This window comes from Neofelis nebulosa, chromosome 1, assembly GCF_028018385.1.
Source record: "Neofelis nebulosa isolate mNeoNeb1 chromosome 1, mNeoNeb1.pri, whole genome shotgun sequence".
NCBI classification, from domain to species: domain Eukaryota; kingdom Metazoa; phylum Chordata; class Mammalia; order Carnivora; family Felidae; genus Neofelis; species Neofelis nebulosa.
In genome coordinates, this window is record NC_080782.1 from 185,742,999 (window position 1) to 185,770,326 (window position 27,328).

The 27,328-nt window shown below is 30.9% G+C and overlaps 1 long non-coding RNA gene across 1 annotated transcript in view; it reads right to left on the reverse strand.

Moving 5' to 3' along the window:
- Positions 1–4,298: 4,298 nt before the first annotated feature.
- Positions 4,299–27,328, reverse strand: part of LOC131483757 (uncharacterized) — an 85,184-nt gene continuing 62,154 nt past the window's right edge. Inside the window, exon 4 of the long non-coding RNA XR_009247892.1 lies at positions 4,299–4,344. This is a non-coding gene — a long non-coding RNA (uncharacterized LOC131483757). The remainder of the gene's footprint in view (positions 4,345–27,328) is intronic.

A 27,328-nucleotide genomic window follows, 5' to 3' on the forward strand; every position in this document is an offset into this window, starting at 1 on the left:
CCTCTCTATGGGTACTGTCTTAAGAGACTAAACAAATGTCCTTGTGTCCTTCTGACCAAGTGATTCTGGTAAAAGATTTTAGTCACATCATGTCTCTGTTGAACACCTGCTTGCAATAGTTTCACTTCTTGCTCAGAATGAATCTCAAAGCCTATAGTGAATGAGTTACATGGCCCTGCGAAAACAGATTCTCCATCAATCGTTTCATGACATTTCCTACTTGGCCTCACATTTTCTTTTCCACACTCCACTCCAGTCATATTGAACTCAGTGCTGTCCCTTACATATGCCAAACAAAGTCCCATATGCAGACATCTGAACAGGTGTTTCTACTGAATGCTTTCCCCTTGACACCTCCATAATCATTTAGTTCATTTACCTTCCCCCTCCCTCCATAAATGTCTTTTTAATGAGGTAAGATCAATGCATCCACTAGCCCAATAGGTACAGTACTTGGAGCACACAATACATTTAAGGTCTGAAAAATATATTTTTTATTATTTGTTTATTTATTTATTTAGAGAGACAGAAAGAGAGTGCATGCTTGAGAGCAGAAGGGAAGGGAGAGAGAATCCTAAGCAGCCCGCTGGGTGGTGGGGGGGAGGGAAGAGGCTAGATCTCACAACCATGAGATCATGACCTGAGCCAAAATCAAGAGTTGGATATTCAACTGACTGAGCCACCTAGGCACCCTGAGAATAATCTACTTCTTAAATGCTTTCCAATATATATTATCTTCTTCCCACTTGACAGAAATGTGCAATCTTCCTGACACTATTTCTTTAACAGCATGATCACTGTTTGCAAATATTTTTATTTCTATAAAAAGGAATGGGTATTTCAGAAATATACATCTTGATGAGAATTTAATTAGAAACTAAAGGTTTTACCACTAAATTTAATTGTTGTATTGTGTCAGCAGCAATGTTTCTGTAAAGCACTAACTATAAAGCCAATGTTATTGATGTTGCATAAACAAAAATTTTCTGCACTGAATTTTGGTTGTTTATCATTGGTTTGGTTTCTTGCTACATGAAAAATATATTCCAACTAAGTTTCAAATATTTGCTGAGTAGAATGTGAACCACAGAACCACAGAATGTGTTTTTTATAATTAAAAAAATGTGCCCCAATTTCAATTGAAGGAATGAGTTTTGATGAGTTAGCTAGTACTGTTTTTACATTTGGTATTTGCTTCTGTGGCAGAGGTAATTGGAATGACATTCTTGAATAAGAATTAAATTTTCTAACCTCTAAGATTCTATTCATGAATGTCTGCTGAATTACCAGAATCAAAGGTATGTGGTACTTTCATGCTACATATAGTCACCAGTCTCCCACTTGTATCGTGGCCAGTGGTGCCCTCCCAGGCTGTGGTCTTGATCTTCCTGCCCTCATAACCACTCCCTTTTGTCCACATTGGAATCTTCTATATTCTTGTGCTATCGGGTATTCCTAGGTTGATATTCTAGTTCTAGTTCATTACACAAAATCTAATGTACGATAAGGTTTAAGAGTTTAATTATGCCTCTCCATGTCAATATTTAAGAATTTCTTTGATTCAAAATCCTAAAGTTTGATAAATAGCTTCTAGAGGCTAAGAAGAAAGAAAAAAAGTAACTTCAGTGAGGAGGTAATTCACTATTCAAATCATATAATTTAATCTAAAACACATGAAATCTTTCTTTATATATACACACAAGTACCATATAAAGATATTTTGGTAAAACTTGTAATGCTCTATATCTGTAATATGATTTAACTTTAGGGATGTATACATGCATATATTTTCTATGTTAAAACATATGTTCTGTATATGACTTTAAACAGCATGAATCATAATCTTTCACTGAACTGATCAGAGTTATTAATTTAGGGATATTACTTTCAATGTAATATTTCACCTTCGTTGGTGAGGTAGTCTGAGGAATATTCATTACATAAAATAGATAAGATTTATGATCTGATTCTCCCATGCAAATACAATATTCTCTGAGAAATTTAACAAATGGGGATAACATGACTATGCTTCATAAATATTAAATTTAAGTATTATATTTACATGTTATATTCCAATGCTAAAATTCTCATAAGATTCCTCTTCTCAGGTTAAAATCTCTTGGTAGAATTCTAGGCATTAAGTTAAGATGCAAAAGGAAGTTCTACAGTATTGAGATCTAGGACCTCAAAGTTGTTTGTGTTTAGGCACTTGGATCATTTCTAGTGGACACTTTATAATTACTGTATCACTAATTATCAATTTACTATTTTCCTATATATGTTCATATATATGTATATAAATATATACTTATATTCACATACTGATATTTGTATATATAATGTATGTGTGTAAACGTATATATATGTGTATGCATATATATATGTGTGTACATATATACATATGAGAGAGAGAATTTTTATACTGACTCGTTCAAGAAACTATTATAAATGTAAACTTCTTGGACTAGAAGAGTCAGCGATAGTGGATAAAATGTATCAGTTCCTCAGAATTAGAAGTCTGAATCTGGAAGTAATCAAAGGCTTTCATCAGGAATGGCTAACCTGTGTGCTATTTATCAACTACCTCGATATTCCATTATCTGGAATAACAGGATTCTTTTTTTTTTAATTTTTTAATGTTAATTTTATTTTTGACAGAGAGACAGAGCATGAGCAGGGGAGGGGCAGAGAGAGAGGGAAACACAGAATCTGAAGCAAGCTCCAGGCTCTGAGCTGTCAGCACAGAGCCTGACGCGGGGCTCGAACTCACAGACTGCGGGATCATGACCTGAGCCAAAGTCGGACGCTCAACTGACTGAGCCACCCAGACGCTCCCGGATGAACAGGATTCTTAAAAGTATAGGTGATATGTTTACCATGCATCCTTACTCTCAATCAAATTATAATAATCATGGTCACCATTTAAATCTGCTTAATAACTTTTAAAAAGAATTTGAGAATAATGCATTATGATAATGCTTAATAACATCTTGGGACTCCAGGGTGGCTAAGTTGGTTGAGCATCTGACTCCTAATTTCCACTCAGGTCATGATTCCAGTTCAACCCCGCTTTGGGCTCCCCTCTGAGCATTAAGTCTGCCTAGGATTCTTTCTCTCCCTCCTTCTGCCCCTCTCCACCACTTGCACATGCTCACTCTCTCTCAAAATAGACTTAAAAACTCCAAAGGGATTTGACACTTTAACCAAGAAAATGCCTCATGCATTTGGGAGCATCAACTACTGTGAGTTACCAAGCAAAATTAACCAAAACTTAGTCACAATTCAGGAGAAAAAAAAAATCTGTGTGTAACTGATATAACATGAAAGTGTAGAAGACTCAAAACAACAGACTTTAGTATGCATAATTGCATACTGTAATGCAATTACCCAGCTGCCATATATTTCCAGATTCTGCACAAATGTAAAATAAAATAGTGTCATTTTAACAAATAACTAAAGGTGGAGTATAGCCTGGGAACAGTTGTCTGATTCTTATCTTCACTTTAAAACATTAAGGAGGTTACCAAGCTAAAAGGGGTGAATGTGCCCCCCAGGGAGTAGACAAAATGTCTGAAGACATTTCTGATTATCATGACTGGGGGTTTGACTTTATCTAGTGGATAGAGGCCAGGGATACTGCCAGTCCATCAATGAACAGAACAACCCTCACAACAAATGTCAATAATGCTGAAGTTGATAAACCATGGTAAAGACAATAGTTAAGCAGAAAAGCACTACTTCATAGGTCTTTTTTTTTTCCTGAAAGAGGGTTACGTTTTTTTCCTTGAATCAAATATGGTGGTTACAAGAAGAGTGATTGCAACAATACATTTCCCCATCCCATTTATAGATAAAATTGAGTTAACCTAAAAAGTGTAGGTAGATGGTATTTATAACATATACTGATATTTTATAATATTAATAACTAAATTTAGATAAATAAAATAATATAAAAATTAGTACTGTCATACTATTTAAGAGAGAAATATGTTTCTTATGGTTCTTAGATAAAGAGTCATTTATTCTAAGCAAATGATGAAATTGAAAGGATATGAAATTGACAATATAGTGATAACTGATTTACTAAATGTATTTCAACTTAATATTGCAGACAATTCTAAAATTAACAGAAAACTAAAAGTGCTTGAAGCTAGCATTTTGTATACAAATCTGTATACTTATTAGTGGTGCACACACATATTCTATTAACATTCCTGTAATAGCTGACAAAGGAAAAAATACCATACTAACAAACATGCATAGGTATTGACATAAATATGTTCATAATAATAAACTTACCCTTTGTTAGACACAGTTATGATGTCATCCGAACAGTGCTTTAGGCTGTAAGGAAAAGAAAAGGTTTGTCAAATACTGCACCTAAATAATAATTATAGCAATATTTAGATTTTTCATAATTTGAGTCATATTTGATTAATTATAATTAAAAGCCTGCATGATTTTCCCTCAAAAAAATGTAACATAGTATTTTCTATGTAATAACAAACTTCTGATGAGCAAACTTAAGATTAAAGTCACCAAATTTATCCAGATAGATGTAATATTAATTTATTACTTTTTAAAGTTGTGTTTTACATGCATAAGTACGTTTTTTGAAAAAAGAATTAACTTTATACTTTTTTTTAAGTCAATGATCATAAGGTATATTTTACTAAATTAGATCTTTATTTAACCTTATATTAATTTTTAGGACCTTAAACCTAGAATATGATGGCATACTTCCAAATAATATTTTTAGTATATGTGCTGCCAAGGCGGGCTCAAATAATATTTTTAAACACTTTAGAAACTAGTATTGACACATTATTTGCTAATAAATAAATTATTGTTTGTACTCCCAAATATGAGATTTTTCCATCTCCCAATAATATTCCATATTCCTTAGAATTTTGTTTCTATTTGTGCTTATGTGTATGTTCCTATGTAGATATGAATAGTCACCTGATGGATTGGATTTTAGCAGAGATGTGTGTTTGTGTATATGTACCTTTATGTGTTTGTGTGTGGATATGAAAAGAGATTTGTGATGGATTAAATTCACTTGAGATTATGGGTTATATGAGAATATCATTTTTAATTAATGCAGTACATAGTAGCTTGAACGTATACCTAGAACTAGTTTGATGATCTATCTTCATAATTTAAAATAGAAAATAAAATTATTCCTCTTAGAAGTTTCATTTTCTAGCATACCTTTTTCCTTTGTGGAAACATACATTCTGCTATAACTACCATTATGTTGGCTGGATTATTATGAAGTTAATGCATAGAGACATTATGTCACCCAAATTTCTCAACTTTAGAGATCCCTGTCTCTCAGTTTCAGTGTCAAGCTTCCTATTCTATTAACTTTATTTTTTCCTCCTTGAAGTAAAAGAAGGTATTTGAATCTTCTATCGAGTGAGAACAGCTCACCAATCACTGCCCGCATTCCAGAGAAGCATATTTTATATGAAGTTGGAAGATGTAGGAAAAAAATTAGTATTTTCTTATTATGTTTTGGGGTGGTAGAGATAATTATCCTCCTTTGATATATTTCAAATTAATTTAAAAGTATTTTGTATATGTTTAAACCAACTGTTACTAAATATATGGGGTGGTGCATGTTAATTCCATTTAAAGTCATGCCCAATGGCAAAAAATAAATAAATAAATAAATAAAAGTGTGCTACTATGAAATCCTTATATTTGGCAGCATTTTGTAGCTTAGACTGTAAGTCTTATGTTAGGCTTAATGGTTATTTTTTTGAGTTGAATGTTTTGAGAACATTTTTTCTATATAATATTCTACATATACATTTTTAATGCCAAAGATTGTTAAGGGAAATTATTTCTTACCCCGTAGTTGTAACAGTGGAATATTTCCCTTACGCATGCAAAATAGCTAGGTTTTAAAGAATGAAGAAATTAAGCAACAAAAATATTTCTAGAATAAAATCACCTAGAGGCTTTTCCTCTTTTTTGGTGCCTCCCATTTTAAATACCTATGCAGACATCTATGGCTACATCTACATCTACATGTACAGCTCTATCGATCTCTACTATCTATCATAGTCCATGAGTTTCTTCTCTAAATGGTTATATTTATGCTCCAAAAAACAAATCTTTAGAATGTCCTAACACACACACACACACACACACACACACACACACACCCTATACAATGAATACAAGCTATTAACAGGTTAGTAAAATTTGCTCGTGGGGGGTAAAAAGGTTTTTTTTTCTCAATTTTTAACGAAACCTCCTATCCTCAAGGAAAAAAAATAACATACATATAGCTGGAGAGAAAATATTTGGACAGAAAAACCATTTAAATCCCTGAATAAATATATGTTAAATAAATCTAATAGAAATTTTAAGAGTACTCTGCAAGTGAAAAAAACTTTATTAAAGTTATTCAAATTATCTAGAGTTATTTGAGTCTACATGAAGACTTTAATTTAAAACAAATACACAGACAAAGAGCTGTCTGCTGTCCTTATTTTAATAATTTTCAAAGGAAATATCTCCATTTTTTCCCATTGAATAATAATATATATTGATTTTAATAATACATAAGAAGAATACAGTAAGGTTAATCTGAGGCTACATACTAACATCATTTGTTTTTTTTTTTAATTTTTTTTTTCAACATTTTTTTATTTATTTTTGGGACAGAGAGAGACAGAGCATGAACGGGGGAGGGGCAGAGAGAGAGGGAGACACAGAATCGGAAACAGGCTCCAGGCTCCGAGCCATCAGCCCAGAGCCTGACGCGGGGCTCGAACTCACGGACCGCGAGATCGTGACCTGGCTGAAGTCGGACGCTTAACCGACTGCGCCACCCAGGCGCCCCTCATTTGTTTATACTAGTGGACACTGGCATAGATAATATATAATTTTAGAAGAATTGCTAAACTATTTCTCTGTTATGATTATATCAAAGGTAGAAGATATGAAATATAAAACGAGTTTCATCAGGGTGATGAAGGCTTATGCCTTTTTCTAAGGTAGAGGGAGAATGCCTCTTGAATAGAGAAAAAGTATGCTAGGTTTTTTTTCTATAAGGGTATTTTGCTCAGAATAATAGCATTATGAATACCTGAATGTTCCCAATGTTTCACAGCGTTGGGGATTTTGCAATTTTGATTGCACATCAGATTCAATAGAGGACTTTAAAAATCACTAATACTTTCATAATTTTTAAAGCATCCCTCATCATTTCCTGTCAATTATGAAGAGTGCCAGATTATAGAGCTATGGGTAAAAGTATTACATGGCAAAAAATTATTGCATGGAAAATAATTTTCTTTGAAATTTAGTTTTAAAAATTAAACATCATTTTCTGTAGTGTCTACACATAGCAAATATTTACTTCATGATTCATAATTTTAAAAAACTCACTTATAAAAACTTAATCAACTCAGAAAATGATACCAGTGGTAACCACTTAATGGATGTCTATATGAAAATGTGTTCTCATTTTATACCATAATATACTATACCTCCTTAATCTTTGAAATATCTCTATTTCTTAATTCAATTAGAAGTTAGCATTCCAAATATAATGTTTAACATATTTTATCATTGCGTACAACTATTTAGTACTGAAGACATCAGAAAAAATAGTTCTTTTAAAATTTCGCTTCTCAGTGATTTCTTATATCCATGAAACGGTCTGAGGGTTGTTTTGGTCTCAGGTAATTTAGTGTGTGTGTGTGTGTGTGTGTGTGTGTGTGTGTGTGTGTGTGAATTTATTTCATTTTCTTAATCTTTAATCCCTAAACATTATTGATACAGAATTTGTATATCCACTTTTTAAATTTTGGATTGACTACTATTGTTCATCCTAGAAGACACTGTCATGTAACCTTCCTAAACTTAAAATGAGCCCATTGACCCTAAATACCAAACAAAAAACAAAAAACAAATTGATTCACAGCGTATCTTAATGAGTGACCTATCTTGACTTATGATACATAACAATTTACAGATATGAAAAACATAATTTACCATGAAGATACATCACTATATATATAAGTGTTATATAGTTTCATGGGTACAAAAATCAGCTATCCCATTACATTTTTATGAACATTTATTAAGATTACTATACAATATATGCAAAAGTGAAATCAGAAGTAAATGGATTATTTGCTATTTACTATAGTTCCTCAAAGATGTCTGTTCTTTCTCTGCAACTTTCTCTGCTACATTTTAATGTCTAGACTAGTGAAATACACACTAAAGCACAACATATATATATATATATATATATATATATATATATATATATATAGTTTTTTTCTAAAGTTGTGTATATAGTATTTATCTACATTTAAGAAAATATTTTGAACAGATCTAACTTATAATAATTGAATGTAGTCTTATCTTTATGAAATTTATTCTTAAATTAACTTCCCTAATTTTCACACCATTATGAATCTTTGCTTTTTTTCTAGTAAGAATTGATATTTAACATACAGCTTTCCCGGAAATATATATGAATACCTAATTACCCCAGGTAATAATGAACAACAACTTTATGCCCTTTATATATATTTTCTTCATAACATAAAATCATTTCAACAAGACATATTTAGACAACCAGAAAATGTCTTGGACTTTCAAAACAATAGGACATTTTTTTCTGAAGATGTTATTTTTTAATTTTAGTTTACTTTCAAATGCATAGCGAAGCAACCCATAAATTCTTATTGTTGCTTTAAATAGGAACTTTACCATGGTTTCCATTAAGTAATTTAGTTTCTAATACTGTTGATGTCACAGATCTGGAAAATGAGGACCTCAGTGTTCTCTATACATTTTAGGATTGTTCAAGTATTTAAAACAACCCAGAAATTTGAGGTTGAGCACATCAAGGTGATGTCTGGGTTGTTTGTTTTGTTTTTGCTACATCTTCTCCCATGTGTACCTTTTAGGGTCTCGTACCTACTAGTTAATGTGTATATTTTAAAAGTTCTATCCAAAAAAGTAGCACTCTTTTACCTCCAGTGGGATTAAGATAAGTATGCATGTATCCATTTCACAGACTATGTCAGCCAAAAATGTGTTTCTCAATACAAAATAAGTTCTATACTATTGAACAGTGTATTGGTCCTACTGTTCTCAATTACAATACACACATTTAAAGTTATACATCAGGATGTAACTCAATTTACACTAAACAAAAACATTGTCTTCTAAATGCTATTTATAAAAATGCATTGTGATATTCAGAAATCATCTATATTAAGTTTTTAAAAGTACTCTTAGGGGAATTTTTCATAGAATATCATTAGTAAAAGCAACCGTTAAGTATCTTTCTTATAAAATTTTGTTTCATTGTCGAGTGGCAGAGAGAAAGAGAAAGAGATGAGGAATATCACTAAACATTTTGAGTCAGATGTTTGTTTAATGTTCTAGTCCCCTTTTGTCATTAAAGAGAAGGAAGGATGAAGAATAATGTTTCAATAGTTTCTTAATTTTAATTAATATATTTGGTAACACAAATGTATTTTCTTCATAACATAAAAATCATTTCAACAAGACATAAATAGACAACCAGAAGATGTCTTGGGCTTTCAAAAGAATAGGACATTTTTTTCTGAAAATACTATTTTTTAACTTTAGTTTACTTTCAAATGCATAGCAAAGCAACCCATAATTCTTATTGTTGGTATTAAATAGGAACTTTAGTATGATTTCCATTAAGTAATTTAGTTTCTAATACTGTTGATGTATTAGTATGGTCATGCAAAAGATATGTGAAGTGCCTTTAAATTTAGATAGAGATGCCATAAATAATTTTTGAAAAGTATTTATTTCACAACATTTTGTATAATTGATATTAAATTGTTCATTTATAGAAACTGTATGGCCATGTTGTCTTTGCTAAAAATAAGTTGAAACACATATTCAGGAGCATACAAAGATAGGATGCTCTCAGTTTTATAAATGTGCCTTTTAAAAGAAAATGCTTGAAGAGCTTAGAAAACTTTAAGTTTCAATGTACCAAACTGATTGGTAATGTTTATATTTGCCTTAAACTTCACCAACCTCAATATATTTAAAACTTAAACTCCTCACTACATTGCCTTATGAAGGCAAAGTCCATCACTGTAATTCCCCTGCAATCAATGAGACTTTCACATTGGAATTTCAAGTTTACCCCCTTTATTAAATATTGTTAAATTTGTGTGTGTGTGTGTATATATATATACATATATATATATATATAACTATATATATATATATACATATATATATGTATATATATATATATATATAGTTATATATACATATATATATATACTGTTATATGTCATCAGAGAACCACTGAAGCAACCTGAATTTAATGGGACAAAATTCTGGAGAAAGTAGCACTACAGAGGACGAGTTGACATTCTGCAGTGGCTTTTTTCCTCAAGGGATTACCTGACTCTAGGAAAAAACTACCAGGCTGAAGATCCAGGCAAAGATCTGGACAGAACATGACTAAAAAGAATAAGAGAAACTAACAATGTATGTGCCGCATGTGTGTGTTTACTCTCTCACGGACTCGAATCTTTTCAATTACTCATAGGCTGTGCTTAATTTGTATTCACTTAATTGGACATAAGTAATAAAAGAGCATGTTTCCAAATGTGGTGATGACTGTGTGGGATGATGTAATATCCGTTAATAGTACATATGATAAATGTTCTAGTTCTTCAAAAGATTACTTCTTCATTGTGACCAGTGGATTACCAGTCCGTATTTGCTTCCAAGTAACCATGGAGTCCTAAGTTACCAAGTAACTTTTTTGATTATCAGTTTCTTGACAGCAAAATGAAAATCCCAGTGTTGTTAAATACTTTATAAATAACCCTATTTAAAAGAAAACTATTATCATTACTACTGGTGTTATTATTATCATTTGATTATTACTAAAAGAAGACTATATTTGGCAGGTATAATTCTAGATAGATAAACACATATTATTCAGATAGCCAATATTCAGCATCTATTAGGATGGAAACGTAATCTAAATAAATTTACCTTTTAGATTAAAGAATTATAAATGACAATGAATTGTATTTTATGGGCTTTTCCTTAATAATTTATTTCATTTTATTTATTTTAGGTTTTGAAATTTCTCCAATTTGCATAGGTAAACTATGAAACAATTTGATTGCTTTGTTGTCATTTTCATTGTATCACATACTTAAATTGGACTTTATTTTGCAAAACTGTTTTGCAAGAATTTATTCATACCTTTGAAAAAGCATATCATTACTACTGTGTAAATAATCTCTGCTTCCCTATTATTCCAGGATTCCTTTCTTTCTTTTTCTTTCTTTCTTTCTTTCTTTCTTTCTTTCTTTCTTTCTTTCTTTCTTTCTTCTTTCTTTCTTTCTTTCTTTCTTCTTTCTTTCTTTCTTTCCCATATGTATAAGACATTCCACCATCACATATTTATCAGGCCAGGTGTTCTTGCAGACCCACATGATGGAAGAGTGAAAAAAAATTCTGTTATCATAAAGTGTATATTCTCTTCAAAAGATACTGAGAATAAAACACCTACACAAGATATGTAACAACAATCAGTAATTAAAATCATGAGGTAAAATAAAACAAAGTAAGGTAGAGAGTAGGAGGGATTTCCCTTTTATACAAGATCACCAATGTAATACTCCTAGATACAATAGCATTTAAACAGAAGACCACGTCAAGTATAAGTACAAAGTGTTATAACTACTATAGTTTTGTAACCTGAAATAACCTTTAGTAATGTTAATTCTTTCTTACTTTTATTTAAAAATATTTCCCCTTGTTTTGTTTTTTTGCTATACTGTAATTTTATTGAGTCCTCCAGAACACAGAACACACACGCATACACACACAAAATGAAATTTACATTAGAATTATAACAATTTAGAATTTAGAGGCCAAGATGGCAAGGAGCATGGAAGTTTTTTTGTTTGGTTGGTTTTTTTTTGCATCTCTAGTCCCTGAAATACAGCTAGATCAACGCTAAATCATCCTGCACACCTAGAAAACTGATTTGAGGATTAACACAACAATCTGTATAACCTGAACCAGAGAACTCAGCAGTTATGTGGGATGGGGGAGAAAGCCACGGAGGGCAGGGAGCCGTTTTTGCTTGCAGAGAGAGGACAGAGATTGGATGGAGATTCTATATTTTTTACTTTTTTGTAAATTTTTCAAATTCTATTTTTTACTCCCATAATTTCATTATATTCTATTTCATTATATTCATTTTTTCAAATTTTCAAACATTTTCTTTCTTTTTTTCTTTCCTTATTTTTCCTTTTTTTCTCTACTCTATCAATCTCCTTTCAACAACCAGACCAGAAAACCCCTAGGATCTAGCATCCTTTATTTGATTTTTTGTGTTGTTTTTAATTTTTTAATTTTAAATTTTTTACCTTATTAATTCCTTTTCTTTCTTCAAAATGAAAAAAATGAAGGAATTCACCCCAAAAGAAAGAACAGGAAGAAATGACAGCCAGGGACTTAACCAACACAGATATAAGCAAGATGTCTGAACCAGAATTTAGAATCACAATAATAAGAATATTAGTTGGTTTACTCTGGGGTTAAGAGTATAATTTAAGAAGGATAAACATTTAGATACTAAATATGGCCAACTGGGAAACCTATCAATGTATTTTGTGAACATTCACTAAAAAGGGGAAGCCCAAGAAATGGCTAAATGAAGTTACTAATGGAAAAGTAATTAATAACTAATCCTTCATAGATAACCATATTCTTAAAAAAAAGAAGTTATTTATTGATGGACAGGCATCTTCAGTAGCATGCATAAATGGTTAAATAAAGATTTTGCCCCATTCAATTAGGTTTGGTAGATTGGGAAATTTGAGTATAGGTGACACATAATTTTACATTAGTATCAGGTATATGATATAGTGATCCAATGTCTCTATATATTATGCTATTCTCACCACAAGTATAGATATAATCAATCACCATACAACATAATTACAAAATCATTGACTATATTTCCTATGCTGTGCCTTTTATTCCCATGATTTATTCATACCATAACTGTAAGCCTACATCTCCCACTCCCCTCCACCTATTTTGTGCCTCTCCCCACATAAATAATACCTTCTAGGACCATCCATGTTGTTGCAAATGGCAAGATCTCATCCTTTGTATGGCTGTATAATATTCCTGTGTGTGTGTGTGTGTGTGTGTGTGTGTGTGTGTCTGTGCACACAGGCGTGTGTGTGTGTGTGTGTGTGTGTGTATACACTTTCCTTATCCATTCATCTCTTGATGGACTCTTAGGTTGCTTTCATATCTTGGCTATTGTAAATAATGCTGCAATAAACAAACATAGGGATACATATATTTTTCAAGTTAGTGTTTTCATTTTATTTGTGTAAATACTCAGTTGTGAAATTATTGGATCATATGGTATTTGTCTTTAATGTTTTGAGGAACCGCTATGCTGTTTTCTGCAGTGTTGTTATAGCAGCGGAATGAACGAAGGTAGTTTTTTTTTTTAAATCTTACATTCTTATTATTGTTGGCTGAAGATGTTTATATGTCTTTAAATTTTCAGTGGAATGGCTACACAAATTTGAAAACTAGGGAAGGAACAGATTTTAATAATACGTCTCTTCACATAGAATGAATTCAGTAAGCATGAGGTGCATAATAGAATAGATTCTGGTTTGTACACTTGTGAAGATTGTCAAATAAGTTTTACTGTTATTTTCAGTGTCCCTCTGATTATGGTGACACCCAATATACAATCAAAAGTTTTATGTCATTCTGATGTATTCTAATCCAGGATTTCTCAAGTAGGATATAACAGATTTTTAGAGGCACCTACAATACTGATGTTCATACAAAGAGGCTGTGCCCCTTTATATGAATGTTTAAGAATACATTGAAGACCTGAAGGAAGGTCAAAAGTAAAGAACTAACTTTCCCAGCTTAACAATTTCAGAAATCCATCATCTGACTACTGCAAAGTAACCTTATACAAGAAAGTGGACCAATTAGTCCTGTCACTCACAGACAGCTAAGTACAAAATGGATTTAAGGTTAGAGCTCTGAGATAGATTTAATGCATGACTTAAACAGTATGTATTATGGTTCAGTGCTATATGAATGACTGGAATCTTTGGCACATTTCTGACAAAGTGACTGATGATTGGCAATGAGCTGTAAGGGGAATTTTGGCTTGATAGAAATGGGTCAATGTTCAGTGTTGTTCCTCTAATCAAATAGAAACAAACTCTAGAAAACTGTCAGAGCTTTATTTTATTTTATTTCTTTTTTAAAACTTAGTCTTAGTTCAGCCACATAGCAGCAGTTCGATACTGACAAACATGGAAGAATGTGGTCTTCCTGGTAAACAATGAAGAAACAATTTTTCTCAAAAACTATAATGAAACAAAGCATTGAATAAGACCAGAAGACCTGGATCCTAACCATAGTTGTGACACAAACTGCCTGTGAGATAGGAAGTGAGTAACAGAGTCATTCATTTCCCACTTACAGAAATAGAAAAAGAGAAAATGACTAAATAACCATGAAGTTTCTTCATCTTAAAAAACAAAAAAAAAAAAAAAACATTATTCTATGTCTTAATTGCTTGCTTTTGTAACTCCAGTTGCTACATTACAGGATGAATTTTCAACAAAATGGTTCTTTCAATTCAGTTTGACTTTAAGCCCATGAGAAGGAATTATATGAACAATGAAACTATGGCAAACTAAAGTGTTTGCTTTTTTTTTAAAGAATGTAGTAACAAAGATATTTTTTGGAATATGAAGATTATTCATTATAAGTTTACATGAGCTATTGAATCTATAATAATGTTTCACTTCTCAGAAATATTTTAAATAAGACAATATTCTTAAAGTAAAAAAAAACATAAAGGCTAAAATATATGAGCAGGATATGTTTGCTTTTGTTTTTCATTCACATAGCATTTTATATCATTAATTAAATCTTCAAAACAACACTAAGAATATATCAAAATGCTAGTTCACTTTGAGTTACAGTTTAATGGCTCTCTTTAATCACAAGGGATCTGAATAGTTATTTATGCAACCTAATGGCTTAGAAATCTGTTTTAGATGAGGAGGTTTGGCTATCTGTTTTCCCATAAAAGTGAAAATAATTATTTTTGAAACTTAAATGTTCAGATTTAATCAAGTTTTTAAATGAAGTGTGGCAAAGTAACAGTATTGTAAAATTTTAAATAGAATGGTATCATCTAAATATGCTGGATGATTAAGCAAAAAATATTATGATGATAATATACAAAATCTATGTCATCAGCCAACAAGAGACAGCTTCTTGAAGTAAGAAATAAAATTTTTATAGAGAACAGTAATAGTCATATAGACATATATAGAATGGAATTTATATGTGTGTAACTGAAAGGAATGCCCATATGTCCAAACTAGGTTAAAAATTAGAAGAGATATTTAAAGGTAGAACAGAGAAAGGTTATTATTATATAACAGAATATTTTCACTTCATTATTTTATTGAAAATCACTGATTAAATCTAAAATATTATCATTTAACTTTCTTTCTTTCTTAGATTATAAACCTTACAACCATCTATATCAAATCATTTTGTTACATTGAATGGGAATTGAGTATTTTTTAGATAGTTAATAATTTGGGAGCATGTCTGCCTCTCCTATCCCCATTATTTAGCCTACTACTGGTTAAGTCATAATAGGTGCTAAATACAATTAGTTATAGATTAATGCTACTCATTTACTACCTTCTGATATCAGTGTACTTTAGTATCATCATGCATAAAGTAAGGGGAGCTTAATGAACAAGTAGTGATGGTAATGCAATACATAACATATAAGAAAATATTTTCTATTATAGATCAATGTATATTTTATTCAGATATACATGTATATGTATTAATTATATTATATTCCTTATGGTCAAACATGATTGAAAGATATGTATCATAGTCTAAAATGAGACAAGGTAGATCCACTGATTATCTTTATTATTTTGCTAAAACATAATTTAGCTAAACTGTATGACAGATATGCTATTTTGAGCTGATTAAAATAGTCTGAATATATAATGAAATTGTAAATTATATCAGCAAATTTGGCCTACAACTCAGATTCAGTTATGTAATTATTAGCATGTAAGCATGACTCTACTTTAATATATAAATGAGCTAGAGAGGAAGTAGGGATTTGATAACAAAAAAATTATCATAGGGGCGCCTGGGTGGCGCAGTCGGTTAAGCGTCCGACTTCAGCCAGGTCACGATCTCGCGGTCTGTGAGTTCGAGCCCCGCGTCAGGCTCTGGGCTGATGGCTCGGAGCCTGGAGCCTGTTTCCGATTCTGTGTCTCCCTCTCTCTCTGCCCCTCCCCCGTTCGTGCTCTGTCTCTCTCTGTCCCAAAAGTAAATAAAAAACATTAAAAAAAAATAATTATCATATATATATAAATACGATGTTTTTAGATTTTGACCTTTAAAGTTACAACATTGTTTGCTCTATTTAATATATCTTTACTGCATTCAGAAAGGCCTACCTGATATGATCTGCTACATGTGTGTCCCCAATATGATTAAGGCTATAAAAATGAACATTGCAGGATGTACAAATAACTAAAAAATGAGCACTGTTAACAATTACTTTATTCCCATTATATTCACATTATTGATTGGTATGAGCATTTTCCTGAAATTCAGGCCATTTGTCTCCTAAACATACAAGTAAACTTTTTCTATTTCTATTTCTAATCTTAGAAAGTGTTAATTACAGAAAATGTTAATTAAATAGCTTTTATAATTTACATCTTATCCAATAAAATGCTTGGTACATTATCTGCTTCTCATAATTTAAATTTTAAAAAAATTCTAGGTGTTTTTTTCTTGCTGTATTTATTTTTTAATGCATTAATCAAATTTTACTTGGCCTTTAGATATGTCAACTAAATAACTGTATGCCAAAATTTCAGGTAGATGTTTTGACATATTTTCTGAAGTCTAGCTTGGCTGTGTTTATTCATGCTAGCTTTTTAGTCAACATGCCTCCAAATGAGCATTCCCACGATGTCAGGGAACAGGGCATTGATATCATAAAGGTACGTTATGACTGCAGAAAGTGAAATATTGTTCTCATGCTGCTATGAAGTCACATTCAAAATATATACTATTCATCCCTCACAATGAGCAAATTTATATATTTTGATTCAACATTTCAAATGGATTAAAGTGGAACAGTCTTCCTTAAGCATGGGATTTAGCCCTGAAAATCCTGATGTGATGAACTCACTTCATTATATGTGAACACATGCTTATTGCATAATCTCTAATTCTCCTGTTTAAAAACATAAATGAAAAAAGTCTAAAATAGCCCTTTGAAAATCCGCAGCAATACATACAAGTATATTTGTTAATGTGTAGTGTATAGGTTCATTCTTTTTATATCACCTTCTATCTTTAGCTAAAAGGTGAAGAGTTGTTATCTCCATTACCACTATTTTTTCGAATTTGACTTTATAACCTTGATACTTTAGGTATACCAGTATATCTAAAAATAGATAAGAATTTTTTTCTTCTCTCTGAATGTTAGGAAAAGTTATTGGGAAGATTTTGTCTTTCTGATGAAGCACAGCATTATAAAAAGAAAGGTTTTTGGGGACTGTCACAATTGATGTCTCCTTCTTTCTCTTCTTGAAAATCACGATTTGAAATTAAAAATGCTAGTATGTATGCACACAGTCTAACCAGAATTTTATTAAAAATATCAGAAAATCTACTGGTAAATTTTAAATTATTCAATTGACATTTTAATATTAAACAAACTTTGAAGATGCGTGGAGACACAAAACACTTTGAAGATGTGTGGAGACACAAAGAACTTTGAAGATGTATGGAGACACACATAAAGCAGGAGAAAAGCACTAAAATATTTTTGTTTAATAGATTAACATAGAATTAATTAATTTGCCCACCTGAATAAAATCTACATGGAAATTTCCCTGAAGTAAGACAGATATATCACATCTTTCATTATGGGAACTGTGTTTAAAAGTATTTTATCAAGGGGAACCTGGGTGACTCAATTAAGCATCCGAATCTTGATTTCGTGAGTTCAAGCCCCATAGTTGGGCTTTATACTGGCAGCACGGAGCCTGCTTGGAATTCTCTCTCTCCCTCTCTCTCTTCCCCTCCCCACCTGTGCGGTCTCTGTCTTTCTCAAAATAAATAAATAAACTTAAAAAATGTTTTATTAATAGCTTAAGACTGTTGACTTTTTCTGCATCATTATTTTAATTATTTTCTTTAATGTTTAATATATCTTATTTTTGTTATTGTTATTATAATTGAATGCATACTATTTACTAGACATTATATTTTTTAAATCTTTCTAACAACTCTTTCAGACATTACCATAAGTATTTTAATATTTTTTAATGTGTGTTTGTTTGTTTGTTTGTTGAGAGAGAGAGAGAGAGACAGTGGGGAAGGAGCAGAGAGAGGAAGAGAGAGAATCCTAAGCAGGCTTTGCACCGTCAGCGCAGTGAAAGCAAGAGTTTGATGCTTAACTGACTGAGCCACCCAGGTGCGCTTACCATCACTCTTTTATACATAAGTCTGAATGTTTAATGCCAATTATGTTGTTATAATTACAAGTATATAAGTTAATGGAGAAATAAATGAACATATATACATTTTTTGTATCATGTATCATGAATTACTGTAAGATTTTTCAAAAATGTATAAATATGCCTAATTAAAAATTCAGAATTTTTCATTGCAATTTTAAAATATTTTATATATTTGCACATTCACTTAAAATGTTTTATCCAGAGAAAGCATGCAAAAAATTTGTTTAATAACATAATTTTTAAAATTATATTGCTTTTCTACTCATCATCTCTTTGGTTTGACAAGTTATTGAATTAATAGTAATATCTTGTGTCATCCATAAACTTTCATTTGTATATACAGCACATTGGAGAAGTTATTTCTGGCTAAAATCTTGATCAGTATAATCCATCAGAATTATAAATAAACCAAAAATACAATCAAATTTGTAACAATATTAAAAATATTAAAAAGCTAGAAAGAAATGTGAAATTGATTTTAGAAATATATTTTAACCTTATTACTCAAAATGTTATAATTTATCATGTAAGTTTATAACATTATTGAGAGTTTTTATTCTTTTTTTGTTTTTGTACTGTCTTTAAAATCGTTTATGTACTGGACAGTTGAATACATTTCAATTCAGACTAGTTACATTTCAAATGTCTGATAACTAAATAACTAGTGCTTGACATATTGGACACTACCGGTCCTGATTAATGATAAAATTCTATTTAATTGCAACGTGTTAATCCTAATGTTCAAGATAATGTGACCCTAAATGTCATACCTTTGAGGTGGACTTTCTTCAACCTAGACAGCTATTGGAGCTCATTAGTATGGTTGAAAGGACAGTGAAAATAGGTCATCATCTAGTTCCCTTACATAAAGTATCTCTCTAGCCTCCTCTTCTTAGAGTGTTATAGCCACTGAGAACTGATGCAATGAGAATTGTCAATGAGAATTGATACAAACATGTTTCCCTCTTTCATTCCACAGAGTACTTTATACATCACTCTTCTCTTATTTTCTTTCTCCTGTTCTGGTTACAAGCTGCCTTCTCAGAGAATCCATACTTTCAATGTTCTGCTGTTTTCCACGAACATTCCCATGGGAATTAATTCATTTCTTTTTCTACTTTTGTCCTATAGATTTCTGATAAATAAAAACCTCTGTTAATATGGTTTTTAAAAAAAATTCAGTCAAATAACTAATTGTTTATTTTTATGAGTATATATTTCCCAGACAAATTTAAGAAAATATAATAACATTAACCATTTCAAACAACATAATTTTATTAACAAATAATCTATCCCGTGTGTGTGTGTGTGTGTGTGTGTGTGTGTGTGAAGGATATTAATTTTAAAAAGTACACTCAGGTCCAGATATGCTTCACAGTGAATTAAAATTGTAGCCTGAATTGCTACAAACTTTAAAGTATAAAAAAGATTTTTACATGCAAATTGACATTTTAATTGTAGTACAGAATTCCTTTCCAAATTAAATAAAAATAGAATAATATTCCGTGATGCTCTGTAACCAGATCTTTACAATACCTAACTGGCATAGCCACAGGCATCTGTTAACTTCTTACTCCAAAAAGTGAAATTTTTTCCATATTGTAAGTTTTGCTTGATAAGCTAAATCTTACTTTCAATTTAAGGGTAATATCAAATAAGTTTTTTTTTTACCCTTAATCTGAAAAATTAGGAATTCTGACTAAAAAAAATAATACTAAATAGAATTGGAATCAGTATTCTCCATAAAATAGCATTTCTTTTTATCTTAGATGATTAAATTGGGTGATCCAATTATTCAAATCTGTTCAAAAGTTAATTGGGTGATCCAGTTATTCAGATCCATTCAAATCACAATGAACCAACATCCATCTTCAGACAAGGTAATGAAAATATAAAAATGATGCACTTCTAAATTCGTATACTTCACATACCTCCATGTTTTGTACTTCTCAAAATATTTTAATATTTTTTACATGTGGTTATTCAATAGCTAGAAAATGAATAAATGTCCCGAAATGCACATATATATACATAAAACATAGAGAAATAAATATTCACTGTAGCTCACTTAAACACTTGTATTTCTCTACCCTGCTTACCTCTAGAAAACAAGATAAATTAGTCGATGATCTAGCAATCGCACTTCTGGGTATATCCAAAGGACTTGATATCAGTATATCAAAAGATATCTGCACTCTCACGTCTATTACAGCAATATTCACAGTAGCCAAGATATGGAAGCAATCTAAGTGTCTGTCAACTGATACATGCTTTTTTTTTGTTTAAAGGCAACACACACACACACACACACACACACACACTCACACACAAAGGAATATTACTCAACCTTTAAAGAGAAGAAATTCTGCATTTGTGACCACATGAATAAACCTGAAGGATCTTATACTGAATAAATTAGGCCAGATACATAAAGACAAATACTGCACAATCTCACTTATATGAGGAATCTAAAGTAGTCACACTCAGTCTTAATAACTTGAAATTACTAAATAAGTAGAAGTTTATTTACTTTATTTTAGGAGTGTTATTATTGCCGTGCTGCCAACTGTTACAGACAGAAGGAAACTGAAGATCAAAATTGTTACTTTTCTTTCCACATTGCTAGTAGCCCTGTAAGTTTAACAACTTATGTTTGCAGTATTTTTACTAATATTTTATATTGGAGTAAGCTTCTCATTTGGATTCTGTAGTGTATTATCTATGAATCTTTGTAAAAATAATTTTACATATAGAAGCTACATGTGCAATAATTTAATGAAAGCTAAGGATGTAAATCCTAAGGATCTAGAGATGAGTAAGACCATGCTCACGGTCCACTTCTGGAGGCCTGCAAAGTAAGCAGAAGACTATAATGCACTGTGAGTAGTTCTAAGCTGAAATCAATAGAAGGAACTAAAGATGTTCAACCTCTAAAAGGATAGGGAGTGGTTGGAGTCTAGAAAAAATTTTCCTGAAGTTAAGATTTCTCAGCTGAAGTGGGCAAAATGTTTCAAGATCCTATAGCCAGAGAGTATGAAAGTTTAAAGTTTAAGGAGTTCAGAACAGTCATGGAAAGTCACTGGCAACATAATAAGTGATAAGTAAGAAATAACACAATAATGAAAATATGATGATAAAATGTCAAAAGAGATGTAATTTTGTTTCAAGGGGGAAATAATTACAATGTAATAAATGGACTATTTCTTTAAATATCTTTTCTACAAAGAATGCTAATATGTCCTTTCCTTTATCACTTACTCTAGAGAAATATGAACTATATTATTCTTTTCAGAGTTTCAATTATCCATGTTAAAGATATTTCACCTCCTTTCTGACTACATAAATGTTCCCCAGATGCTATCCATTTTTATTCCAGCAAAAGGAAGTTTGAATAATTCTTATGTAAAAATAAGTCCTGAGTAGCTTATCTAACTTCTTAGAATAATGAAATATAGGAAGAAGTTTCTGCATGGATATACTTTTTTTTCTTTACATATTTTTCCAATAGGCAAATCTATTTTATATAGCGATGTCATTTTATTCAATTTTAATTTTTAAACAATTAACATATGAATACTGAAATATACTCATAAGGCAAAACAGAGAGGGGGCATAATAAAGATTTTCTTCTGTATTCTTTATACTAGGAATACAGAAATAGAAAAGCATGGCTTCAAAAACTCAGAGGAACTTGATAAAAACAGCTTACTGTGTTTAGCTTTTTACATTTCATAATCTGCATTAAATGAAACAATTTATTTATGTATTTGATCACATTGACATTCATCCATAGTGGAATTCAAAAACAAAATCAGGGTTGGATTTTTTTTTTTTTTTTAGTTTTCTACTGCATGTATCAAACTAGCCAAGGATAACAAATTTAGAATGTTTATAGAAGTCATCATAAATGTATCTATTACTGAAGTTGATAAATGAACTTCTCAGCCCATTAAAGAAACAAAGAAGGGATATCAGAGTATTATATTTGTTGGTTTTCATGGAATGTATTTAAAATGTTGAAAAATATCAAAGAATATCTCAATCAATGGCAAGACATACAAACTGATTTGGTGTTTTTTTTATAAGAAAATTTTATCAAAACATATTATTATAAAAGTAGTATTTATTGGCTTTTTTCTAGTATATAAATTTAACACCAGAAACTCAAATCTATTTAAAGATATCTTCTGGGGCGCCTGGGTGGCTCAGTTGGTTAAGCGTCCGACTTCGGCTCAGGTCATGATCTCACGGTCCGTGGGTTTGAGCCCCGCGTCGGACTCTGTGCTGACAGCTCAGAGCCTGGAGCCTGTTTCAGATTCTGTGTCTCCTTCTCTCTGTGACCCTCCCCCGTTCATGCTCTGTCTCTCTCTGTCTCAAAAATAAACGTTAAAAAAATTAAAAAAAATAATAAAGATATCTTCACTTATTGAAACAATGTTCTTGCAAAGTAGACTGTACTTATTGTTTTCCTAAAAATATAAGGACAAACTTCTCCCCATTCAGTTTATGAAATAAAATTAATTGTGTAGGCTTTCTCTTATCTGTGTGTATGTGTGTACATGTGTGGGTATACACATGTAACTGGAAAGAGTTATTTCAGTCATTTTAAAAGATAAAAAATTAACTATGCATGTTTAAAGATACTATATTTTGTGGTAAAAGTGTAGAAAACAAAACAAAAAACTTAAAATAAGTACAGTGATCATGTTGCTGGTAATAGTATCAATGTTTAAATGATTTGATAAAATTAAAAAAGAAAAAAAATATTTGCTTTATTGGTTACTACTGTGACATCTAGATCATGGTACAATATACCTAAAAGTCATTTGTTTAAAAATAAATTTTGGTAAAATGCTGACATCCAATCCTGTTAGATTGATTTGTTTTGTATTCTGAGGCAATATGAACTGGACTGGTTTGAAGAGAGCCAAGGAACAATACAAACAGGATGGTGGTTTGAATATGAAGCCAGTTATATAGTTAGCCTTATGGCCTGGTATATTTTGAATTTAAGGTATAATTTTAAATGGACAGAAATAGCTCCTATGCATTTACTTTCATGGAAATCCTTAATTTCATGGGTGTGCCTTAACAATGTACTATGTTCTAACTAGAGCTTGAAGCTTATTTTGGATATTGGATTGAAGATTTATTAAAGATAGATAGATTTATCCTTAAACATTACATTTTGATCCACCTGTATGTTTATGTGTATTAGAATATCATTCACTAAAGGTTTTGCGCTTATTTGCTATTATGTGGCCAAAACATTTATTGGAACTATTATGATTTATTCATGTAAATGGCATGGGTCATGGAAAATTATTTTTCTGCTTAAGTGTCTGCTTAATTAAATTACTGTTTTCCAGCACTTATTTTTTACTTCCATTTCTGTATAACAAACATAATTTCTGTATTCATGTGGCATTTATTTTATTTTATTGCTAAAAATTGGTTAAATATAAAATAAAGAAAATGAATTGAAAAATATTTTATGTATATCAATTTGGAGACTAGATTTTTGTTTTGTTTTTGGAACTTTGGAGGAATCCTCAAGTTGACTCCTATTCTTCTAACAAGATTCAAAAAATCATTGATCTCATTCTTGCTTTCTGCTATTAAGATACTACAGAATAATAATCGTTTATATTTCCTCCTCCATGTCTGGAAATGTACATTTGCTCAAGATTTCTTTTAGTAAAAAATCACATATAAAGTCTACAATCTTGTCCCCAAGCTGGCTTGTTATTGTATTCTGGGCTTTTTAGTTAACATGGCTATTTTTTTAAAGATAAAATATATTATGACTTTATATTTATCAACCACATTCAATAATACATATTATTTTTAAAATACATAATTTTTATTTGTATTGACCTTTTAACTGCACATCTTTAAACCAAGTCAAAAATCGAGTTCTCAAAAACCACCAACAAAATTACTTATTTGCTTTATCCTGCAACCTGCACAATAGTATAGTATGCTTTATTGTAGCAATAGTTAGAAGTCAAGAGTATTAGGTTATGTAGTAGAAATAAAAAAACTCTTCATGATGATATCATAGTGTGCATCACTCTTTCAGATCACTCTAGATCTGAAAGATCTACAATGTACAATAGTCCAAGTTTCCTAAATAATTTGGCACTCTCTTGAAAACTGGAGTAAAGCAAAACTCTCAGATCATCATATCAGAGGAAAAAGAATACATTTTGAGTGTTTATATTTATTGTCACCAATGAGCATATATTGAATTTTTAGTGTATTATGTAGACTATGTGCACTTAACGAACTTAATATATTTTAATTAATACGATTAAGGTTTTTAATATGTTAAAATTTCAATTCATAAGTTCACAGGAATATTTGTGGAAATAAAACTGTTAGTTACTGTAAGAAATATATGGAAACAATTCATTATTATAAAAAGAGGTAATTAGAAAAAATTCAAGTGATTATCCTGTCCCTGCTTTATAGATTGTACCTCAGTGTAAACCCATGTGATTAGGACACAATCTCTTTATAAAAGTATTAAAGTATTACAGAAAATAAGAATGCTAACATTTTGCAAACCCTCATGAATTAATGGAATAAAGAAATAATTGTCAGTGGTTTTGAATATCACTAAAAGAGAGACAACCAGACATTATGATCACTTTAATGGTCAAAATAATTTTTGAACAAAATTATTGCCAAAATATTAAGCCTGAATTTATCAAGACACTAGATTAAACTATTAATTTACATGCAATTCAGGAAAAGAATATGCAAAATGACCACTGGTATGTAAATATCAAAAGCCAGACTGCTTATGTTATTAAAAGAAAATTATTTCTTCCATAAACATACATTTAGAAAAATATGTGGGTGAGGAAAATTACACAAAATAAAGAATACGTGAGAAGCCATAATAACCAATTAAAATTTATAACCTTTGTCTGTTTGCCAATGACTATATATGGAGTGATAAGAAAGTCTCTATGTTAAAATTTTTAGGTTTGTTAATGTTATTGTGGCAATAGCTGAAAAAAACCTTCATTAAAAATGCCTTCTGGGGGCGCCTGGGTGGCTCAGTTGGTTAAGCGTCCGACTTGGACTCAGGTCATGATCTCGCGGTTCGTGAGTTTGAGCCCCACACTGGGCTCTGTGCTGACAGCTCAGAGCCTGGAGCCTGCTGAGGATTCTGTGTCTCCCCATCTCTCTGCCCCTCCCATGCTCATGCTCTGATGTTCTGTGTCTCTCTGTCTCTCAGTAATAAATAAATGTTAAATATTTTTTTAAAAAATGCCTTCTGAAGTACAATTACATAGTGTTAAAATTTGTTTGAAAACTATCTGGGATGGGGAGTGAATAAGCAGAGACATAGATGAAACAAAATTGTATCTTGATGATTACTGAGGCTGAAAGATTGACATATGAAGATTCATCATGCCATTCTATTTCATATATATTTGAGATATACCATAATATATCTAAAAAATCTAGAAACATAAATATTTCTATACCACTAATAAGAACCCATTCAATGATAAATGCATTTTGCATTGCCTCTCTTTTCCCAGCAGTTATAAATGCATTTATTTGTATTTTAAAGTTAAAGAATATGTTAATTAAATCAAAAGTAAAAGTTCACAATTTAGAGAATCTATTAAGTTGTGGATTTAGCTGACATAAAAGCAATCGAAAGTGTCAACTGAACTTGGTTCCACTACCAGCTGCACTGTCTTTGGGGAAGAGAAGAAGGTAGCTGTTTGGAAGGGTAATTGTATCAAATTTCAGGATGCTCAGTCAGATATAACTCTTTGGCTTAGGACAATCATCATTCAGATCTCTCTTTTTAATTTCTATTTTTGTGTCTGTTTTCATTTTAATCCATTGTAAGTCCAACATTTTTGTTTATTAAGATACTTCTCTCTTTATTTTGTTTCACTCAAATAGCAATTGCTTTGACTTATTCTAATTCATAAATAGAAAAATCACACTGTAATCATTTTTTAAAATGTTCCATTGCTTTGCTTATTACTGAACATTATTTTCTTCAATTTATCTGGAAATATATAGAGTAAATGTTAAGCTAAGAAAATTATCATAATTTACATACATAATCTAAAATATAGGTGATGGAGTGCTGGGGCTCATTTGTACCTTTTAGACCATTAGAATTGTATCATTTTTTCTTTTATAGTTAAAACCCATTTCCAGATCTTCATGGAAAAAGAGAAGCCAAGTATTAAATATTCTGCCTCATAATTCTAGTGAGCAATGACTACAATCTAGTTAAGAATATTAAATTTAACTGTCGTTGAGACTACTGAAGTAATATATATGATATATTATTTGGTCACCTTAATGAACTTCTTATAATGAAATAAAAGTCACTTTAATTTATTTGCAAGACAATATTAAAGCAAGATCCACATGCAATTAGGTGTACATTGGAAGTCTAAATTTTGACCCTGTCAAACAAACAAAATGGAAGTTTCTCTGTGAAACAGTATTCAAGAGCAATAAAAACATAAAATTCACAAAACCCAACTTAACCAAATAAATGGGAGTACTGTGTTAGATAAACATGGGAAAAGTTATTATTGCATGATAATGACTGATTGATTCCCTATCTCCTAATATGCATAGACATGTGTATGTCTTAACCTATTTGATAGTTAAAATACTGG